Source organism: Enhydra lutris, unplaced genomic scaffold (genome assembly GCF_002288905.1).
Source record: "Enhydra lutris kenyoni isolate GAN:26980312 unplaced genomic scaffold, ASM228890v2 scaffoldscaffold18, whole genome shotgun sequence".
NCBI classification, from domain to species: domain Eukaryota; kingdom Metazoa; phylum Chordata; class Mammalia; order Carnivora; family Mustelidae; genus Enhydra; species Enhydra lutris.
In genome coordinates, this window is record NW_019154102.1 from 8,146,772 (window position 1) to 8,170,977 (window position 24,206).

The following is a 24,206-nucleotide window of genomic DNA, read 5'->3' on the forward strand; positions in this document are numbered from 1 at the left end:
ACATATAGTGTATTATTAGTTTCAGAGGTAGAGTTCAGTGATTCATCAGTTGCATATAATACCCTGTGCTCATTACATCACGTGCCCTCCTTCATGCCCACCACCCCATCCCCCCACCCAACCCACTCCAGGAATCCTCAGTTTGTTCCCAATAGTTAAGAGTCTTTTTAAAATCTTTCTGATTTTGTCTTATTTTTCCCTCCCTTCCCCTATGATCCTCTATTTTGTTTCTTAAATTCCAGATATGAGTGAAATCATATGATAATTGTCTCTCTCTGATTAATTTATTTCGCTCAGCATGATACCCTCTAGTTCCATCCATGTCATTGGAAATAGTAATATTTTTTTGATGTCTGAGTGGTATTCTATTGTATATATATGCCATATCTTCTTCATTCATCTGCCAGTGGGCATCTGGGCTCTATCCATAGCTGGGCTATGGCGGACATTGCTGCTATAAACATTGAGATGCAGGTGTCCCTTTGGATCACTATGTTTGTATCCTTTGTATAAATACCTAGCAGTGCAATTGCTGGGTCTTAGGGTAGTTCTATTCTTAACTTTTTGAGGAACCTCCATACTGTTTCCAGAGCGGTTGCCCAGTTTGCATTCCCACCAGTAGCGTAAGAGGGTTCCCCTTTCTCCGCATTCTCACCAGCATCTGTCATTTCCTGACTTGTTAATTTTAGCCATTCTGACTGGTGTGAGGTGGTATCTCTTTGTGGATTTTGATTTGTATTTCCCTGATGCCAAGTGATGTGGGGCATTTTTCATGTGTCTCTTGGCCATTTGTATCTCTTCTTTGAAGAAATGTCTGTTCATGTCTTCTGTCCATTTCTTGACTGGATTATTTGTTTTTTGGGGTGTTGATTTTGATAAGTTCTTCATAGATTTTGGATACTAGCCCTTTATCTGATAAGACCTTTGCAGATATCTCCTCCCATTCTGTCGGTTGTCTTTTGGTTTTGTCAACAGTTTCCTTTGCTGTGCAAAAACCTTTTTATCTTGATGAAGTCTCAATAGTTCATTTTTGCCTTTGTTTCCCTTCCTTTTGCAGACAAGATATATCTAGCAAGAAGCTGCTACAGCTGAGGTCACAGAGGTTGTTGCCTGTGTTCTCCTGTAGGATTTTGATGGGTTCCTATCTCACATTTAGGTCTTTCATCCATTTTGAGTTTATTTTTTGTATGGCATAAGAAAATGGTCCAGTTTCATTCTTCTGCATGTGACTGTCCAATTTTTCCAACACCATTTGTGGAAGAGACTATCTTTTTTCCATTGGATATTCTTTCCTGCTTTGTCAAAGATTAGTTGACCATAAAATTGAGGGTCCATTTCTGTGTTCTCTATTCTGGGTTCTGTTGATCTACGTGGCTGTGTTTGTGCCAGTACTGTACTGTCTTGATGATTACAGCTTTATAATATAACTTGGAATCCACCAACTTTGGTTAGTCAGGGTCTTTTCTGGTTCCATACAACTATTAGGATTCCTTGTTTCAGCTCTGTCAAAAATATTGATGGTATTTTGATGGGGATTGCATTGAATGTGGAGATTGCTTTGGGTAGCATACATATTTTAGCAATATTTGTTCTTCTAAACCAAAAAAATGTCCTTACATTTCTTTATGTCTTCCTCAATTTCTTTCATGAGTATTCTATAGTTTTCAGAGAATAGATCCTTCGCCTCTGTGGTTAGGTTTATTCCTAGGTGTCATATGGTTTTTGGTGCAATTGTAAATGGGATTGACCCCTTAATTTCTCTCTTCTGCAGCAAGATCATATTCTTAGTTAAAAGTGTAAATTCGGCGCTGCTGACATAACTCAGTGACTGAGGTATAGCCCTAGGAAATGCCTGCAGGCAGAACAACAACCAATTGGTGAGTTTTTAGAATTTGGGCCTCAAAGATGGTTTTGTAGTCTCCTATGTTTTCTGTTCATGCAAATTACTATTGAGGGTGTGGAGGTCTTAAATCAGGGTGGCAAGACTTTGACCATGGGGCACTGTGTCTTTGAAGAGAGGGCAGCTGCTTAAGGATTTAGAAAATCATTCTCTTCCGTCTGATTTGTATATGATGGGATGGGGCAATGTAGAAAGTATGTCTTTATTTGGGGAATAGGCTAATCTGATAAATCAACAGAAGACCCCAGGGGAGCTTGTTATGAGAGAACAGAGGGAAAATAAATCAACTCTGCTAGAATTGGCTCATCTATCAAATTTCTTTTTAACCTTAAAGGAAAATCTTTCCCTCCTTCTGAATGCTTATGCTCCTATTGTCAAAACCATCCACTCGGCAGTGGCCCTTATCACGTTCTATTCTTATTGTGAGCGGGATTTTCATGTGTAAGCACCTGCTACCTCAACTACATGGGGGGTTCCTCAAGCCAAGGGGCTGGGCTTTCCAATCCTTTGCGCCTTGCATCTTCCAGCTTTGAACTTCCTCCATAATGATGCATAATGAGCCAATCATTATTATGAATTATGCATTATTGTTATGAATTATGATGATCATTATTATGACTCATTATTCATACTTGTTAAAAATTCCATCAAAGTTAAAAGTACACAACCTGCTCTCTTTCCCCTGAATTTGTATAGAGTCAAGACAAGTTTATTTTGACTCAGGACCCAAAGCTCCTGTGTAGGGAATTTTCTTTATAGAAGGTTTATATTTAGGATGCAATTTATTTAACTCAGTGAGAATTTACTCAGCTTCTATCACATGGAGGTTTATAGACTGTAGAAAAGAAATAAGATAATATCCAAGCACTCAATGGGTTTATAGTCTAATACATGAATGGCAAACAGATCAATTTAAATGTATCTATCTATTGATGGTGACTGCTTGGATTGCTGACAAGTGTTATAACATGTGGTCTAGATTCAGTAGGAATGAATGCTGTGATCAGTCAGTAATCTACCATTCATTTAGGAATGGAGCATGGTAGCACAAATGCCATCTATTCGTAATTCCCAATATGCAGAATGAATTCCAAGTCTAGATAGTAGAAGAAGCTTATATATTTAGTAGAATCCAAGCAGTTAATATCTTAATCAAATTTGGTGCACAGTACCAATAAAATATACAAATTACATGAAATGATTATTTATTAGTCTGCTTCTGCCACCGTAACAAAATACCGTAGACCAGATGTCTTAAACAACAGAAATTTATTTTCTCATAGTTGTAGAGGCTAGAAGTCCAAGATCTAGGTCCTGGACAGTTCAGTTCTTGTAGGGCTCTTTTTCTGGTTTGTAGGCAGCTGCCTTTTCTATGAACATGACCTCTTCTTTGTGTTTTGGAGAAGAAAAAATGCTAAGGCCCTATGGGATCACGGCATCAGCCTTATAACGTCATTTAACCTTAATTATTTCCTCAGAGGCCCCATCTCCAAATACAGCTTTCCTCAGCTATCCAAAAGTAGAGTATTCCTGTGAAACATTGTGGAAGCTGAAATGACATGAAGCCTGGACTATACCCCACTTTTGGGAAGTTCTCATTATACCACTTTGCTTTTACAAAACACCTGCAATAGTACAATAACTGCTTTTTTTCATAACAGTGGGTATTCTATTTGGATTTTTTTCAGCTGGTGAAAACAGGTACCAATGTAGGTCTTTCATAAAAGCGAAGTGGTGTAACGAGAACTTTCCAAAAGTGGGGTACACCCATAGCTACACTGGGGTTAGGGCTTTGATGTATGATTTTGGGGTGACCCATTCAGTCCATAACAATATGTGATATAAATGAGGTTTATGTCTCATATTTGGAGAAGTGAATATAGACAGGGCAGTGAATGAAGACAGATGTAGACAGGGTTATCATTTTTTTTTTAAAGCAAGACTTAAACATTGATTTCCTAATGTTTTTCACATTAGCTGCATTTATGAGTTTTAAACATATCTGATCTTATAGGCTGTTCATTGAAACTCAAGTAATCTACATAACACAACAAAAGATTATATCAAAGATGCCAATAGTTCAAGTTAACAGGTGGTCAGTGGACTTGCAAGAGCACATTTAACAAAAAGTCTTGTACTTTTGTAAATCTTAATGGCACCTTAAAATAATAACCAACCATTGAAAAATACTGCTCTCCAAATGTTAACTGCAAACTTTTTGCCTTGGATTAAGTCACCTTTTGTCTAATTACCAGCATGCCTCACTTTTGTATTGATGTGTGTTTAATAGGCTGAAAAATCACATCTGTTTTATTACTATATCCATTACAGTAGAATTAAAGAATGTGGTTTCTTTTTTGGTACACATTTAGTTTTATTGTAACAAAGCAACTTGCACACTTTTAACGTTTAAAACTTAAAACGGAGCATCATCTTTCCTTTCCAGTGAAACAAAAAGAAAATTTAAAAATAAACAGGAACAAAATTACAATAGAGAATGTCAATTCCAAATAAGATCCTATAAGTTCTGCTGATTCTCCCATCGAGTGGCAGGGCTCAAGTCATCATTAGGAGAGAGTTTTATTTTAAAAGTGTCATCTTAAACTGCAAGGATGTCCATTAAACATCACAATTAAACATGCCAAAGGAGTAGCCATGTTGGCAAAATGCCCACTTAACCCACCCAAACATCTCAAACCCACCCTTTGCTGACTTTCTATAACCCCATTTTTTTGAAGTTTTTTTTTCTTTTTTTTAAAGAAGAGAAAGTAGACAGGTACATGTTGGTAAATGCAAACTGTCCATATTCACATAGAGACACAGTGTAATCTCTGAGCCCAATATACAGAGAAAGGAGGAAAAAAGCTAGAATTCTATGCACTACTACACAGGGGCCTAGCGCCCTTCAGCTTCCAACAGAGCTAAGGGAGCAGAAGGTTTTTCTTCTTTCCCACAGAGCACAGTGGTGTTGATTCCATAAAGTTTTTGTTTTTGTTGAGACAGGAAGGGACAAAAATGAATTTGGAACAAAAAGGGGTAGGGATTCTTTTCCCACTGTATTCTGCTCAAGGTATTTCCCCCCCAAATAAGCTGAGAACCATGGTATAAAGGGAGAGAAAAAGGAGACAAAAAACAGGGCATATGAGCACGGGAAGAGAAAAGAAAAAGAAAAAGGAAAAAAAAAAAAGATGGCAACTTGCTCCCAGGGACTGAAGAAAATTAAAAAAGAAAGGTTGGGATCCATCAGTGTTCCATCAGTCATCTTCTCCTTCATCCTCCGCTCCTTCCTCCCCCTCAACATCATCTTCATCTTCTTCACCTTCATCCTCATCTCCTTTTTCATCAATATCTTCTGATCCTTCTTCTTCTTCATCATCATCATCATCTTTTTCTCCTTCCCTTTCTTCATCATCCATATCGGGAACCCAGTAGTACTGTAATGGGTTTGGCCAAATATCATCTTTGCTGACCTCTCCTAACTCATCTGCGTCTGCATCAGAATGGTCAGTAAACCAGGTGAAGAAGCTCTCTGGTTCCTCAAGCTGTCTCTCCCTGCTGGCTTTATTCTGTGTTTGACTTGAACGTTTTGTCAAATCCTTTCCAGATTTCCATTTGATTTCAGTGGACTTTGAAGATGGATCACCACTCTCATTCAGATGAAATTCTTTGGAGAGAACTTTATTTTCGAAGTAAGGGTTTTCATCAAAATAAAAATCTATTCTGTAACCTGATTTAATATCTTCAAATTATGTCACTTCAACTCTTGTCAAATAATGCAGCCCCTCTTCATCCTCCTCCCAAGCAGTGCAGACACTTGTGGATGGTTGACAAATGTTGTTACCCCCAAATTGAGGATTTGGGCGATCAATTCCGACCTCTTCTGAAAAAATGGTTGGCGGAGTTTGTTATATTTCTGTTCTACTTTCAAAATCTCCTCACTAGCTTGTTCATTAAGTCTGTCTATTTCATTTTGTACTTCATCAGTATGTTCAATTGTTTCTTGCTGTTCTTTTTCTGAGGTCTTGTCGGCGGGGTCATGGTTGGAGTTGAGCTCCTTTTTACTGACTTTGGCCGCTGGTGCCAACCTGGTGCTGCTCCGCGGTCGGGGGAGGGGGGCGGGTGGGAGGGAGAGGTGGGGAGGGAGAGGCAAGAATGTGGTTTCTTAAGGTAACATTTGCTGTCAGTAAATTTTAAATCTGGGTCCAGGCTAGTTTTTGTTTTGTGTATGAGGTCCCCCACCACCCCAGAAGATTCATTTATTGAAGTGACAAGATATTAGAATAAGCTATCATCTCTAGGAAAATAGAAAATATATTGGTGTTGGATTTTGACTCCATCCGCTTCTTGCTTATCTACCTATCCATCCAGGGTTTTTCAGAGTAAAAAAAAGGTTTAAATAACATTATGCTTGATTAGTTAAGTGAAAGCAAACCTGGATTTTAATATCTCTCTCACCTTCAAATGGGTCTTAATGCCTTGTCAGTTTTTGTCTTGACACGACCGAACGGCGCGCTCACAATGACAATAAGACAGATTCCCTTCATCTAAATCACAAACAGAATCTTCACAAAATGTTTAATGAATTCTTGGATCAGATCTAGAAAATTATAGGGACTATTTTGTTTATCCACAATCCCACCTCAAAATGTTTTCTTTATAATCATTAACATGGGAATAATGCAGTAGCTCAGAGTAACACAGTAAAGTATGACTGAGTAATGATTGGAATGCACATGTGAAAAAGATCTGACAATTCCAGGGGCGCCTGGGTGGCTCAGTGGGTTAAAGCCTCTGCCTTCGGCTCAGGTCATGATCCCAGGGTCCTGGGATTGAGCCCCACATGATCCCAGGGTCCTGGGATCGAGCCCCACGTTGGGCTCTCTGCTCAGCGGGGAGTCTGCTTCCTCCTCTCTCTCTGCCTGCCTCTCTGCCTACTTGTGATTTCTATCTGTCAAATAAATAAATAAAATCTTTTTAAAAAAATCTGACAATTCTGTAAATAGGGAAGCATACCACTTAAAAAAAAACTAAGTGTGGGTGCTCCTAGGTGGCTCAGATGGTTAAGTGTTTGATTTCAGCTCAGGTCATGATCTCAGGTCCTGGAATCAAGCTGTGCATAGGGATCCTTGCTCAGTGGGGAGTCTGCTTCTCTCTCCCCCTCCTCCCCTCATACTCTCTTTCTCTCTCTCTCAAATAAATAAATTTTAAAATAAAATAAAAATTTAGTTTGGAAAAATCTTTTCATTCTTTTGAGACACAGTATAATAGGTAGAATTATAACCAGATTCTCAATCTCATTGATGTTTGTTATTATGGTATTTTTCCAATTAAAATTTATACCCCTTATATATTAGGAAAAATATATAAAAATCATACATAATTCCACCACTCAATGTTCATTCAATTCATATATTAATATGGAGATATCTACCGTGAACAATTTATGTACATCTTTCCTGTTTTCAAAATTGGAATTGTATGGCATAATTTTAGAATGCTGTATTTGCTTAATAATCTATTATAAACATTTTCTTATTATTACATTTTAATTAAATACAACTCTATCATATGGATATATCATAATTTATTTATCCAGTCCCCTTATTGCTGAGCATTTAAGTTACTTGCAATTTTCTGTTATTTCAATTAACATTGCCTCAAACATTAGCTCATAAAATTTGATTGTATGTAAGTTATTTTTCTTGTGAGAAATTCCTGAAAATGGAAGTTTTGGGTTAAAGACTATGAATATTTATATGGATCTCAAGAACTATGGGTTTTCAGAAAGACGTACCACATACCATTTTACATTCCTATTGGTAACTTGAAAACACTCCTTTACTCCTTTCTCCATACTTTTGCTAACACAGTGTTATAGGTTTTTTTTTTTCTGTTTGTCAATTTGATAGGCAATGAGCATGATATATCATCCTTCCCTACTTACAGACTTACATCTGGGCTTAGATCAGAAAATAGGATATGGAAGTGGAGAAGGAAGACTTGGCAATTTGGCTCTAAAGACACATTTTAGATTGATGTCTTTTCATTAGTCCATTCGACAAATGTCTTTGAGAGCCTCTTCAAACAAGGAAAATAAGATGTAAAATTCATATCTGACATCTTAGTAGTAATCCTCAGTTGATGGCAAATTAGTACCATGGTTCACGCCAAGATGCTCTCTCGTTCTGTCATTTCCCTCCTTTCATCCAGATCCCCACTCCTTTTCCCTGCTCCTCCATAAGCACCTATTCTAGGATGTGTAACATAAATAACGGATATGCTTGCTTCCTTGGAGCATATATAGTGTTATGTGGTTTGGAGAATATGTGTTTTCTAATTTACATAAATTGTATTCATAAATGTTGTTATCTTACATTTTCCACTCCAAAACATTACATTAAAAGCAAATTAAACTCAGTCTTATTGTTGCGAGCATGTTTAGATTTTTCCCTGCAATTGCAGCCAAAGAGTCCATGGTGTCCACCTGAGGTCCCAAGAAGGAAATTGTGCTTGATTCATTATTCTGAGAAGCAAATGCACATTTATGAGTTGTTATTTCTTGAATAAAGGAGATCATGATGAATTATGTGGCTACATGTGTCTATAATGGATCTCTAAGTTTCTAAGATGGCTGCAAGACCTTTTAGTAATGTTTAAATTGGTAGCACCCCCTTACAACATCAGTGTTCCTGGGAAGAGTAGGACTGTTTTGTCCATCCTGAATTTACACCAATGGGGCATGTGCAGCACGCCATTGACTTGAGGTGGGAGCAGTTGGAGTCATATTGTGGTTTCTCGTGCCCCCTACCCACTATGGGGCACTGCAGCTAGGAACATAAGGTTACTTCACATAGTCTTGTATCTTTAGCATCATTCACAACATCTGGCACATAGGAGGCATTCAAAAAAGTATTTGTTGAGTGGATGAATGGAAAGGAATCACTCTGAGATGAATCTTAGAACAATAAGATAGGGAGACATAAACCTTTATTGCCCAAGCAGTGAAGGATTTCCAAGGAAACAGCTCATGGTTCATGATATAGAAAATCACCCATGTCTTGTTCTCCTTTCGTTCTTGAGCATGTAGAATACTACACTTCCTAGCCCTTTCACAACTAGGTAAAACTGTTTGACTCCCTGTAGCTGATGCACTATGCAGGAAACTGGTCTGTGCCATCCCTCTATCCAGGCGGGTTAGAGCCGGTGTGTCAGTCAGTTCTAAACTCTCTCTTCCCTTGGCTGGCCCAGGAGGTCATGTGTTCCAGATCACTCCGTTACAAGATGGTAAAACACTAAAGAGCATCAGACTCTGGGTCGGCGTGGGGAGAGACCACCTCCCTCCTGCTCTTTGCCAATCCACACGGGGAGGGTGTTATGTCTGAAGCAGCATGGCCAGGGAAGCCCTTATGGAGGTATTCAAGTTGAGACCTGAAATCCTGAGGGAGTGAGGGAGTGAGGTACCTGGAAGAGGAGTATTCTGAGTGGAAGGGGCAGCACGTGCAAAGGCCCTAATGTAGGACCAAGTTCGACATATTAAAGGAAGGGGGACAAAGTGAGTCTAGGGCAGAGTGAATGAAAGGGAAAGTAACAGAGATAAGGCAAGACAGATGACCAGAAGTGGGGAGAACAGGTTGTAAGTCCTGATAGGTCATTCTAAGGACTTGGGCTTTCTCTCTGAGTGACATGGGGGTATTGAAGACTTCTGCATGTTGGAGTGACATGATCTGACTAGTCTTGTTTGAGAATAGACTCGGGGTGGCAAAAGAAGGAGGTGGTCTGTGCAGTTAGGGGGCTGTGGCAGTAATCTAGGCAGGGGGTGATGCTGGCTTGAATTAGGGTAATAGCAGTGGGAACAGTGCGAAGCGGCCAAATTCTAGGTATATTTTGAAGGTAGAGCATTAGAATTGCAGATGATTAGAGGAGGGGTATGAGAGAAAAAGTCAAGAATGAACCTATGGCTTTTGGCCCATGTAGGTGGGAGAATGGAGCTGCCATTTGCTGAAATGGGGAGCTTACAGGGTGCGCGAGACTGAGAGTCTGCCAGGAGCTCAGGTCTGGACCGTCTATGTTTAAGGCAGTCACTGGACATGCAAGTGTGCATGAAGGGAGGCTGTGCCAGGTGAAGCTGGCCAGGCAGCTGGACTGGGGAGGGTGACAAGGATGATGACTCTCTTTCCCTAGGAGACTAAGGTCCAGGTTCTCTAAGTGGAGGCTCAAGTACTAAGGGCATTTGGGACCCCAGTCCATGGTGTCTGTTGGGTAGGCTGGCCTGGAACCAAGTTTCCAATCCCTGTGATTAAGCTGAGTTTCTACCAGACTAGCCTTTGATCTAGCAGCAAATGCATCTCTATATGACAACCATCCATTTGACTATCCAAAGGCCAGAAGTTCATTCACACTCTGTGCCTGAAACGTCATCTGAAAGCCCCATTCTCGAAGCTTCTCTGTCCTTGGATCTGGGCTCATTTCCAGGTTTTCAGATCTCAAGGATGGACTCTGAAAGTATATTTTAAGGGAAGGCAGTTCGTGCTTATTCCTCCAGAATAAAAGATTCTGTTTCCACATCAGAGTCATGTCTGGTTTCTAAACCTGTTACCATAGCAAGGACTGTGTTCTCCAGCTCTCCCTGGTGGCACTGTTTTTATTTCTTAGTGAACAACATGTAAACCTTTTTTTTCACTCACTTGGAACTGCCATTTATTCCAACTGTTTGCTTCATGAAACATTTATACATTGTACACGTGAGCCTTCAACAGGGAACTCTCTTCTTTTTGGAGACACGATAAAGGTAGCATTTGTTTGCTTCCCACTGCCGGCCCTCAACCATGGCTGTCCTGGCATGGCACGTTCCACTCCTCATGGTTGCACATGCGCCGAGACTTGACAGCAGCCTGGCCGTTGCTGGTAAACAATGACTCATGCCATATGCTACAGTTCTGTCCAAGTGCCGTTGCTGGACTCAGGACTCAGTGATTGCTTTGTCAGTGGTTATTTCTGTTTATCTCCCTGTTCGTTTACTTTCTTCCTTTGTGGGCTTAATTTTTTATTTTTTAAATTTTTATTGTTTGGTCCTCTTCCTGCTGTTTTAGATTTCCTCTGTTCTCTCATTCCTCACTGAGGGGGAAGTGAATGTGTTGTACAGACCCACCAGTCCAGGGGAATTTCTCTGCTTCCCTCAGCGGAAGGAAGGGTTCAACATTGTAGCCTTGACCCTCTCTAAGTCATAGTACTCAGATGCTTGTCTGGGGAACCCTGGGTAAAACATTAAAAAGAGGCTGCATTCAAACAAATCATAAGGTAGAATGCACTTTGTTGGGGCATTCTGTGGAGCCCAAACTGTGATCGGTCTAGAAACTATGATGGGATTGAGGGAGCCACAAAGGCAGGACTATGGTGTCCCTGGTTCTGGAGAAGAGGTCATTTCTGACAGTGGTCCTACACATGGAGGGAAGTTCACTGTGTGTGTGTGTGTGTGTGTGTGTGTGTTTGGATCATCTTCTGCATGAGTGTGACCACCTGATAGGCTGAGGGGGAGTGGAATGCAGCCTGTGGTCCACCACACACCCTGCTTGTGATGGTTAATTTTGTGTGTCAACTTGCCTGGGTGATTTTGCCCAGGTATTTGGCCACACGTTGTTCTAGGTGTGTCTGTGAGGGTGTTTCTCGATGAGACTGACATTTGAATCAGTAGAGTGAGTAAAGCAGATTGTCTTCCCTAATGTGAGTGACCCTCATCCAATCCGTTGAAGGCCAAAGTGGAGTGAGGGAGAATTTGCTTTGAGCTGGGACAGCGGTCTTCTCTTGCCTTCGGAACTTGGATTCAGACCGAAACACATACCGTCAGCTCTCCTGAGTCTGCAGCCTGCTGACCGCGGATTTTGGGACCTCCCAGCCTCCATGACTGTATGGGCTAATTCCTTATTTTATATATATGAAGAGTTAAGCACTATTTGAGATGACACTCAAGAGAGGGGTGCCTTTTGCTAATTCCTGCACAGTTTTCCAAAGGCTCTGGCAATTTGGTGGTATGTTGGTGAGCATAGCTGCCTCCCAAAGGCTCTGGCAATGAGTATGGAGAGGTGGGAAGGGGGCTGATGAGCGTAATTTTAAAAATTACCCCCACCCCGCCCCGTGCCCTTGTAGTTCAGATTTGTCTGTGCTGTAAAGCTCCTGGTCTCAGCGTGAGTCTTAGAATATGGGTGATTCTTCCAGAGAAGAATGGAAGCAATTAAGGGCTTTCAGTCCTCTGCTACGTTAGTGGTGAACCCTGAGAACACTGTTGCTTGCTGGAAGGAGATTCAGCAAACTAGGGATGAGTAATATCCATAGAAATTACCCGAGTGTTGCATTTGGTGAGTCAATGTGTAAATTTTCCAAACGTGTTCCTCTCATTGTATTAATACAAAGAAGTACTGCTGATGCTTGTTATCACCATCATTGTAAAGGTGTGCAAGCAGACCTGCAGAGGGGACCCTCGGATGTCTCTGTGGTGAGGTGGTGGCTGGCGGGGGGTGTCTGTCAGGATGGCTGAGTGGCCATCCTGCTCCTGCACTCTTTCTAGCCTTCCTCACAGGCCTGTGGAACTCTCAGAACACTTGTGCATTCTTTCTGAGTATTTCATTTTTTTGAAAAACATAGAACAGTATAATCAAGAGCGTACTCTCCTTCAAGAACAAATAGTAGAGATCCTGGCTGGGGCAGATTTTAATTTTTACTTTATTTCTTGAGAAAATGGTCATGTTTACTTGGGCTGAATTATATATTTTAACCTAGTTTTCTCCTTCCACTGTCCAAAGTCTCTTCTCTTCTAACTGCTGTAAAGGCAAGGATCCACACATACACAAATGCATGCGCGCGCACACACACACACACACACTCGCACCACACATATATATCTCAGTACTGTTCTAAATTTTTTAAAAAAGCTCTCAAACTACACATACTCTGGGCACCACAATATCACACAGATCCCTGCAATAGAGCCTAAGTGTGAGGTCACGTTTGCAGTCCCATCAAAGAAGAACTGTTGTTGGTGATCATTCACAGTGGTGTGGGGGGAGGGTATGAGGGGAAGGATGCAGAGGGGGGCTGGGGCCGAAAGGGAAAGAGTACCAGGGATATTAGGATGCACTTGAGAGTTCTTTGTGCCTTAGGGAAAAGATGAAAGTCAATGAACTAGAGAACCAATGTTTTGTTTTTGTTTTGTTTTTCAGCTGCTACCCAAATTGGTTTCTTGATTTCTTGCAATTTTATGTAACCTTGTCTCTGGGGCATTTAATGCAGATTAAAGCAACGTGGTCGCACTTCTGACTGGAAAGACCCAGCTCTGAGGAATGGACATTATGTTTATGAGCATGTGAAGAACAGATTCCTAAACCACTTTCTAAAATTTTGTGATCTTCTTATTCACACATCATCTAGGCAGGCTGGCGAAGATTCCTAGGCCCAGAGTATTTAAGAGAAAATGCCAGAAGCAGATCTAAGTCAACCCCCCCAGAACGATCTTTACCTGATGTCACTGCCTACCGAAAACCAGACTCTAGCTCCCAAAGTTGCATGCTGTGGGAACAGTAAGTTTAGTGAACATTCCTTGGCCCCAGTTAGCGTGTACCCTCCTCAAGGAAACAGGACATTCAAGAATGCAAGAGTGATAAGCCCCATTTCCCTGACTCACACTCTCCTTGGATATGATCAAGACTTGAATATGTCCACAGTGGAATTTCCTCTAAGCTAAGGAATCCCTGAATTCCTCCGGTTCACCGAGCTCCTGTTTGCCATTGGTGTAAGTCAGTGCTTCTCAAATGTTGATGTTCTCATAAATCGCCTGGAGATCGTCAAAAGGCAGATTCCCATTGGGTAGTTCTGGAGTAAGGATGGGGATTCCCGGCGTCCAGCAAGGTCTTCGGCAAACCTGATGCTGCTGGTTCCCAGGCCATTCTATGAATAGTAAGGACCAGAGGCTTCATCTCATTTCCGCTGTTTCTTCTGGTGCCACCACTGTGTGGCCAGAACGCTACACCCTACGGCTGCCCGTCTATGGCTGCAAGAGCGTTTGTGTGTCTGGCCACACAAGCCTGCGGAGAGCCCATCTGGTCAACCTCAGGGGCTTCCCGCTTCCAGTTCTTTTACAAGCCCCCAAAGGATGTATGTCACTTTCAGATTCCAAGGACCTTGGAATGAGTTTCCCAGAAAGCCCAATTTCTCCACTGTCCTGAATGTTCTCCCGAAGACTGTGGTGAGTGTTAAATCACGATGTATAGAAGGTAACATTAGCTTTAAAATTGTATTCACAGCTTCTCATGGGCATACAAGTGGTACGCATGCGAACAGGATTCAGAGGATACGCTCAGGCATCCCCAGGACCCAGAAACGAGTGTGTGGATCAGGCTGTTGTCGTGACTCTCACTGCGAAGAGAATAAAAATCGTTCGAAGCAAGGCAGGCTCAAGGGTCTGTTCCACATGCTGTTCTACTGACTGATGACATCGGAATCAGCCCTGAAACAACCTCCAGACACACATTTCCAAGGCCTAGCCTGGGGCTAAGTGAATTAGTGGTCCTGGGGGTGGGGTGTATGGATTATTACAAAGCACAGAGCGGTTAGCGGCTGGCAGTGCTGATGAGCAAATATTAAACACCTGCCAGTTATCTGGTCCCAGAGTTACTGAGTATCTTTTGCATCAGGCATAATACACACAGCTCCTTCCTTCATCCCTCCCCCTGCTCAAAGCAGAAAGTAAACAAACTAGAAATAATTGCAAAGGATAAGTGTTATGAAGGAAACAGGTGATGAACTCGTGATTAGGAGCAGATCCTTTAGATGACCTGATTAGGGCGGTGTCTCTAGGCCAGTGACATCAGGCTGTGATTTGAAGGGGTAGGAGTTATCCAGCATCTTCGTGGTGCCCAGGCAGAGAGCGTCCCATAAGAACATTCCCCTGGGAAAGCACATGCTGTACGAACATCGGTAAATGCTACCAGACAAATGGAAGAAATTTTACGATTCCCTTGGAAATTGTTCTGCAATTAGGACTCTTTTCAGTAGGTGGCAAAGGCAACAAGACTCCATTTCTGTCCACTCCAGAGCCTGTTCTCATGCTTTGCTCACTCTACTGCTAACGCCAAAAAATTGGGTCTCACCAAACACACTAGTGAAGACCCCTACACCACTTCTGGAAGGTTGTGTGGAAGATTGAGGGCCCGAGAGCCACCTGCGGAGTCCTTAAACTCCTCCTGTCTTTTGGGGAAGGTGATCATGAGGATGGTCGTCCGCATTCATTAACTATGAGTCTGGTCTGAGCCTCTTCTGTAAAACAGATAAGAACACCTGTCCCAGAGCAGATGCCATAAGACGGTGTGCCTCAACCATGGTCGTTCCTGTCCAGTCACCGTGTGGTGATGGCACCCTGGAAGGTTCCATTCTGAAAGGTAGTGAGTATACCTCAGTGTTCCAACTGTCATTTATCATTTTTTAGTGAATTGCAGGCATGATAAGCCAACTTCTCAGGTGATACTGATGGTGCCAGGGTTGGGCTATTTGAGAAACTGCCTAAGAGGGACTTCCTAATCTGCCCTCCACACCCTTGGGGCAGCTGATTTCTGTGTGAGGAGGAAAAAACTCTTATTGAGCAAATGTGTGAAGAGGGATTTTCACTTGTGAGATGCTAAACTCTATTTCAGGCAGCTTAGCAAAAGGACTGGAAATTTCCAGATTGCATGGAGGTGGGTCTGCGTGGGGACAGGCAGGGATAGGCCAGGTCCTGTGGAAGGTCAGACCCGTCAGGCAGTCCTGCTTTTAGCGCTTTCTTCCTTTTCTCTACTCCAGGGGTCACGGCTTCTCAAAGATGCTCCAAGTGGCAAGGGCAGGCAGGCGTTCCAATGGACATCTGGGATGTTTGTGATCTGTTGTTTTCCCATATACAGTCCTCTTCAGGAGGCCGCCTTTCTTTCTCGCTTTTCCTGCATGTGCACCAGAATGTGGGCATCCCTGAGGCTGAGATTCAGATACTTTACCTTGCTCCGGCAATGGACACTTTACTTGCTAAGTGTGGTAGAGAGCTCCTGGATGAGTAAGACAGTTCCCTGCCCTCTGGAAAAAAAAAAAAAATCAATAGGTATCCAACCAGCAATAAAAGAAGAAATACTGTGATAACTTCAATCATACAGATAAAAAGGAAGTGCTTTCTTATTAAATGGGCTGTATTCGCTTCCTATTGTGACCGCAAATTTAGGAGCTTAAAACAACAGAAATTTATTCTCTCACAGGAAGCCAGAAATCTGCAATGAGTCCTTCGGGGCTCAAATCAAGGGAGCAGAAGGGCCATGCCTTCTTCTGGAGGCTTTTGGGAGAATCCATTCCTGGAGTCTCTTCGTTTCTAGGGGCTGCTGGCATTCCTTTCCTCATCACCCCAATTTTTGCCTCTGTGGTTACATCACCTGCTGTTCCATTTGTGAACTCTTCCTTGTCTCTCTCCTACAGGTATACACGTGATTGCATTTACCCCCTAGGATAAGTGAGGATGATTGTTCTATCTCAAGATCTTTACCATAATCACATCTATAAAGTCCCTTAGCGCCATTAAAGGGTAGCACTCACAGATTCTAGGGATTATTAGAAAGATAGGTGGGGTAGAGTCATGCACAGCCCACCAGAGGTGTCACTCCTATTCTTCCACTCCCTCCCCCAACCAAATGGTCTATGGCCGTGATGTCCAATATGGCAGCCACTGACTGGTGGTCACAATATTGGCAGTCACAGGTGGCTCCTGAGCCCTTGAAACACGGCTTGTTTGGATTGAGATATGCTGTACATGTAAGATACACACTAGATTTTGAGGTCTTATTACCAAAAAATGCAAAGTATTTCATTGACAATTTTTTTTTTTGTTGTTGATTCCATGTTGAAATAACATGTTGAATATATTAGGTTAGGTTAAATATATTATTAAAACTAGTATTGCTGGTCTCTGTTTACTTTTTCAGTGCAACTACTAGAAAATCTAAAATTATATCTGTGGCTTGCACTTGTGGTTTGTGCTATATGTCTGTTAGTGCACTACACCAGCTACAAGAGTAATTCTCAAACTGCTGCACGGCACAATCAGGTGGGAGAGTTTTTGAAAACCCCAATAGGCAAGCTGTGCCCCAGACTTATTAAATCAGAAGTCTCTAGGGAGAGGCCCAGGCATCAGTCTGTATTAAACTCCCCAAGTGATTCTAATATGCAGCCAAGATTGAAAATCTGTGGGGTAGAGACCTGGAGGAGGGCTCATAGTGGAAACTGCATTAATGGTTCAGGGATGATCCAAAGGCTCTGCTCATTTTCTTTACAAATAACAGAAAATACAAGCTTCTGAAGTGTCCTCTGCTTTTGGTTTTCCTCCCCGAGACGCATGCCTCACCTTACCCACAGAAAGCAGATGGGGTGGATGTGGGGAGGGAACAGAGCAGTTGTTTTCATGACTCAGAAGACACCTGAGGTCTCAACGCTCTGAGGGTCAGGCTGCCTGGACCTCTCTCCCTTGGGTGTTTCTGGCAGTTAGATGAATCCTTCCCTGGCAGTTTCTGCTACAGGACCTGGCAGAACCAAATACAAAAAAGGCCAGTGAGCTTCTAAATGTTCGGTTTGTGGGGCTGGATCAGGGCAGAGCACCTTCACAGAGGCTCCCGGGCACAGCAGGTTTGGGAGACATCCATCACAGCATCTACCACAGCCAGAAGCTCCTGCTACTGCTGGGATCCCCAGCTACGTCCCATTTTCACACGGCTATCGTGTTCTCCAGATCTGGACTCAGAATTAGGTAATGAAGGAAAAATCCAGGGCACTTCATTGAGTTTTTTTTCTTTGCTAAAGGTTTTGTTTATTTATCTGAGGGAGAGAGACAGAGATAGTGAGAAGAGAACATGAGCGGGGAGGAGAGGGAGAAGCAGGTTTCCTGCTGAGCAGGGACCCGAAGCGGAGCTCCATCCCAGGACCCTGAGATCATGACCTGAGCTGAAGGCAGATGCCCAACTGACTGAGCCATCCAGGTGCCCCACACTTCACTGGGTTTTAAAGTATGGCTTGGGAAACTGGTTCTTGGTGGAGCAAGATGGGTTGTTTCCATAGCTGCCTGTTGCCTGCCACAGCGCAACACAGGAGATTAACCACAGCCTTGTGCATGTGGTACCTTTACTCATGTCCAGCTTCAGCAGTGGACGAGCTTATCATCTGAGTGCAGTTTACAGTGATTTGAGGCTAACACATTAAACACTGTATGGTCCTACACTTAGACGATTTAGAAAAATTTTCTGAACTGCATAGTACTCATGTGGGTTGCAAAGTAGCATTCACTAAATGGTCATTAATATTTGCCAAAGGAGTAGGTTTTCTACATGTGTTGCAGGTGATGAGGCTTTCCAGACAAGGGGATTAAAAAAACGGAACAAAGGCCTTGAGCAAACCTATTCCCTCCTTCCTTCCCTCTTTTATTCAATACTGACTCTAGGTTAGCAAGCAGGCCTTGTCTTCACAGAGTTTAGGAGCTACTAGAGGGATAAGTCCTCAAAGTAAGACAGAAAACATTATAGGATCTCTGACTGGAAACAAGGCCTCCCTTCCCCTTTTGCCCCTTTCTTCCAATCACATACACACACACACACACACACACACACACACATACACGTGTGCATGCGAATTTGCAGCAGCTCCCAAGCAGGGAGCACGTGTGTGTGTGTATGTATACACACATATGTATGTGTTTCCAGGAAACTTAGAAAGATAAAAAAGGGGATTAAGAGGGAGAAATTTGAAAGTTAGAAAATGACAAAAGTCATGTTAATTAACAAGTCCTATTCTTTTTTTTTCTTTTTAAAGATTTTATTTATTTATTTGACAGACAGAAATCACAAGTAGGCAGAGAGGCAGGCAGAGAGAGAGAGGAGGAAGCAGGCTCCCTGCCGAGCAGAGAGCCCGATGCGGGGCTTGATCCCAGGACTCTGGGATCATGACCTGAGCCGAAGGCAGAGGCTTTAACCCACTGAGCCACCCAGGTGCCCCAATAAGTCCTATTCTTTAAGTCGTATTTAAATTGCTGAGAGTGGGCCACAGATATAGATCTGACTTCCCAGCAGCCAGTGCAAAAAGAAATGTACACCGATTGTATAATTCACAGTGTCTGTAGGATTAAAACTAATGAGCCCCAAGGAACCATGAGGATTAGGGTGTAATGTCATAATAAGGCATACGGGATATACTCGGCAATGTCTTTGACAACATTCTGATTGCCTCAAGGAGTTTCACAGGGCATGACAGAAGTTCACAGGGTTTGGAGAATGTGAAAAAGAGATAGTATTAAATTCTAGCTAGAGCTAAACTATTCTGCTGGGGTTGGGCTGGGTTGGTATGAGCTTCCACCTGTAACATCCTGTAGTTCAATGTTCTGTTTTAGGTTCTGGGCTAGAGGTATGCTAGAGGTAATGGGAGTGGAGAGCGACCCTTACTTCTGCTTTCATTGGAGAAGTATGGGCTGATGCCAGGGATCTGGAGGAGAAGAGGCTGGTAGAAGGATCCAGTGGGATTCGACCAGAAGATAAAGGCAGACAAGGCCTTCCACACATGAGAGAATAGCACCAGGAGACACAGAGGAATGGGGAGTTGGCACTGGTAATGTAGGATATGAGGCCAGGTGTGATGCAGGCGGAGGCAAGAGCCAGACTGCACCTGTCTTACGAGCTCTGCTAAGGAATGTGACTTTGTTCCGTGGAGCGGTCCGGAGTTGCCACTGAAGGGATTTGGGGGGGGGAGCTGTAGCTGCAGACTGTTGCATTCATGCTGCACAATTTATCTGGCCAAAACTTAGGGGCTTAAATAGCTGTCACACACTCTCAAACACAGGTGTGAGAGTCTGCGAGGGGAAGGAGGCTCTACTTCAGGGTGCAGGTTTGTAGGATGCCTAGGGTGACACCGCATGGGGCTGAGCCCCAAGGAACAGCAGCTGCCCAAGGTCAGTTCTGCCAGTGATATGTGGGAAGTACAAGATGGTGAAGGGACAAGCAGAAGGGATCCACTCAGGTACGCCCACATTCCATTAGCAACACCAGCCCACGGCCAAGCATATCATCCTTGGGGAAACTGCCCCCCTGCCTGGGAGCTGCTGCAAAGTCGCATGCAGAGAGTGGTCTGAATCAGGCTGGTGGGCTGGCAAGAACTCTGCGCAAGGATTTGATCTCCGTTGGAGGTGAAACAGCTGGACTTGACTTTGTAGATAGCTCCTTGGGGCAGCTGTGTGGAAAGCAGATTCAAGACAAGTGACACTGGTGTCAGAGGGACCAGTGAGGAGGGTCAGGTGAGACCTAGTGAGGGCCTGGTCTGGGTGATGGTGAGTGGTGGATGGAATGGAGGTGGTTCAAAACGACTGATGAGATAAAACCTCCAGGGCTTATGGACTTAATGTCGTTTATGGCTGGTTTTTAGATACGCAGAATCTACTGCTAGGGTTGCATACCAAACAGTTAGTTGTCCATCACATATCATGTGTTCTTATTTCTTATTAAAACAACTCTGATTTTACTTGGGGGCATTAATATGCTTATCTTTTTTTTCATGTGTGGAGCCCAATATGGGGCCTGAACTCATGACCCTGAGATCAAGACCTGAACTGAGATCAAGAGTCAGATGTTTGGGGCACCTGGGTGGCTCAGTCGGTTGAGCATCTGTCTCTTGATTTCAGCTCAGGCCATGATCTGAGGGTTGTGGGATTGAGCCCTGTGTTGGGCTCCATGCTCAGTGGTGAGTCTGCTTGAAATAACCTCTCTCCTGCTCCCTCTGTCCCTCCCTCTGTTTGCACATTTTCTCTTTCTCTCTCTTTCTCAAATAAATAAATAAAATCTTTAAAAAAAGGAGGGGGGTTGTGCTAAGGTGCTTAACTTTAAAAAGTTTCCTAGGTTCCCTTATAGCAGGGAGGTGGTTCCATGGCAAGCCCTGGCTATTAGGATACAAATGAGATTCACTGTGTTATATTACCAGGACACATTTTAAAATGGCACGTGTCCTTTTGGCATTTGGTCCTATCTTTGTCCAGCCCCAAATGTAGATGGATGGCTGGCACTCCAGCAGCCACCTTGTTGCCAGGAAATAGTCATGCTAAGTATGGCTGAGCAGAGAGAAGGAGTCTAAGTTGTTTTAAGATTGTATTTATTTATTTGAGAGAGAGAGGGAGGGAAAGAGGGAGACAGAGAGAGTGTGAGTTGGGGGAAGGGGTAGAGGGAGAGGAAGAAAATCTCAAGCAGACTCCACACTAAGTGCAGAGTCCAACGCAGGGCTTGACATCACGATCCTGAGATCATGCCTGAGCAGAAACCAAGAGTTAGTTGCTTAACTGACTGAGTCACCCAGGCGCCCCAGGAGTCTTAAGTTTTTGATGATACCATAAAGACATCATACCAACCCTCAACTGAATGTCGGTTGTGTGAGAGAAAATACATGCCTTCTTTAGGTGATTGCGTTTTGAGCCGTCTGTCTTTAGCATCCAAGTTCCCGATACCACCATGACCTTAGCAACATGAATCAAAATCATTCATTCCATAATTATCCTGAATCAGTGACCAAAATTAGGAATATCAAAACTTCATCATGTTGATCTAGCCCAGTAGTAAGTAGCTGCTAGGGTATAGAAGTTTGTGGAAAATTTTTCTTTGCTTTCTTTCTTCCTTGACTTCTCCCCGCATGTCTTGTTCCTCCACTCAGCCATCTATCTGCCTTTCAATAGCTGCTTAGTGGTTAACTGTCTGAGAGAATTAGCAACGAAGAGCGCTGGCATTGGATTTTGGAACTGGACTCTTAAAGAACAAACCCGGTGGAGGAAAAACCACCCAGATGTGGTGGTTCCTATATCCAGAGAGTGGGCTAGGCGGTTGTAGTATAGTCATAACAAAGTGGCATTTCTGTAGGTAACTTGACAAAGGACTTCATGTCCATTACCTCCTTAGCTGCCGGAGCCCCAAGAGGTAAGATGATTTGTTCAAGCTGACAAATTAACAAGGGACAGGGACAGGACTTGTATTTTCCCTTCCCGTGTCAAAAGAGATCTCAGGAACTGTGCTGAAGAGAGCCTTCTGCCCACATGAGAGACGGGGAGGTGTCAAAGACAAGTTTCACTTGCAGTTAAACCCAAGGGGAGAGAGACTGAAATTTACTCCTCTGTCATAAGAGGCAGGAGGGTGTTTTTTTGTTTTTGTTGGGTTTTTTTTTTGGTTGTTGTTGTTGTTTATTTTTTAAGTAGGCTCAATGTCCAGCCAGGAGCTCAACTTGGGGCTTGAACCTAAGACTCTGAGATTAAGACCTGAGCTGAGATGGAAAGCCAGATGTTTAACCGACTGAGCAACCCAGGGCCCCAAGACACAGTAGGGTTTTTAAGCCCCCAGGATGGGCTACTGGGAAAATACTGGAGGATACTGGGAATGGGAAGGGGTGAGGGGAGTTGGTTAGTGTGATTAGACCATTTATGTTTGCTAATTGGCACTTAGTGAAGTTAGGCTCCACACCTTTCAGAGAGAAGGAGAGATGGGGCGGGGGTGGGAGGGGGCTATCTTCCTTGATAATTACATTTCCAAGGGATGGCTTCCAGGTCCTGGAGCAGGACATTCCTGGGTGGTGAAACAGGTGAAAAGCTGGGAGGTGATTTACAACTCAAGGCAGCAGAGAAAGAATTCACAATTCCAAGTTTGCTAAAGGAAGTGCTCTAAGAAAAGGGAGGTCAGGGACGTATAGTCAGGGAGAAACCTGTCTAAAGTTTATAGTCAAGCTGAGGGGTACTTTAAGGCCATCTGGGTCAGAGGGCTGCACCTCTTTCCTTGCTCTCCAGGAAGCTAAGACCCAGACAGTCCCCATCTGATGATCTGTTAAAAGGTGGTAGCCTTATCAGGGGACGCACAGTGACCTGCAGGTGGAGGGACTCTGAATCAGAGCCTCACCCTACCAGGTGATTAGCCCCTCTGCACCCTGGCTTTCCGAAACCCTCTGGGGGGAAGTTCCTGCACTTTTCTGGCGTGTCTCCATCCTGGAGAGGAGAGTACTCATCAAAATGATGTGCCCAGGACAAGTGCATCTAACTTCTTCAGGCAAGAAACAGATGCTTTCAGCTCTGGTTTGATTTCACGCAACAGGAGGGTAGAACTGGGGAGGTGGGAAAGGGAATTTTGCAGCCCAAAGATAGGACCCGGGGACAGGGAACACCCACTTCCAGAAATTACCATCACAAAAAACCAACCCACTAAGAACTGACTGCCAGCAGCAGAGGAAAATGGAAATCTCCCTGGCAGTTCCGGCTGCTTAAGGGGCTGTCCTCTGCTCAGAGGGGAGGTGACTGTGTTGACCTTAAAAATCCAGGGCTAGGGAATCTGGAGGTGAAGGTATTTTATTTTCCCTTTAAGGCTTTGATGTTTTTCAAATAAAACTTAAATGATCCAATTCCAGCCCCTGAAGCTCTTCACAAAGTAGTGGATTTTTAGAAAAGACAAGGGCCTGGGGGCGGGTGGTCCCTAAAGAGTAATGCCCCGAAGCAAAGCCTTTCTTTGCTCTTTTCAGAGCACGAGGGTTTTCTTCAATGTTCCTTTCCCACCCCACTTACACTCCCCCGGCCCCCGCCCCCCCCTTTTGGCCATCGACCTTTTCTTCCATTCTCCAAAGTAGAAATCGATGGTTATCCTTCGGGTCGGTCAGTCTATCTATATGATCAATCTATCTTATTCTTTCTATCTAATGTATGTATGTATGTATGTATGTATGCATGTATCTATCTATCTATCTATCTATCTATCTATCTATCTATCTATCTATCTATCTCTATCAATCTAATCTATCTAGTCTTTCTTCCCTGACCTCCAATCACTGCAAATACCAAGTGTCTCTCATTTTGGTCGCGCGTTGTTTCCCAGCAGGGTCACAAACCCGGCGCGCAGGGGGCGGAGGAAGGAGCTCCTTCCGCCACATGGTGGCGCGCGCGAGCCTGCGAGAGCCGGGCCGCTCGGCTTCTCACGCTTCTCCCGCATCCCGCCCCACCCGCGCCGCGGCGCTGGAGGAGCCGCGCCCCCGACCTTCCCCGGCGGGATAGCGGGGAGAGCGCCTCGGGAGCCCGGGAGGCGATCTAGCGGCAGTTGCGTCCGGTCCGCGCGGAAGGTGCGGGCGGCCGCGGACGGCCCCCGTTGCAGGCTCCTCCTCCTGCGGGTCCAGCCTTTACCCCTCCACCCTCCACCCCTCCTCGGCGTGGCTCGGCTCGGCTGCAAATCGCAGGCTTTCCCCGAGCAGCCTAGGAGCGGCGGCGGGCGCA

At 43.8% G+C, this 24,206-nt stretch overlaps 1 pseudogene; it reads right to left on the reverse strand.

Annotated features, from left to right (window-relative positions):
- Positions 1 to 5,154: 5,154 nt before the first annotated feature.
- On the reverse strand, positions 5,155 to 23,869 carry LOC111147916 (annotated as a pseudogene).
- Positions 23,870 to 24,206: the final 337 nt, after the last annotated feature.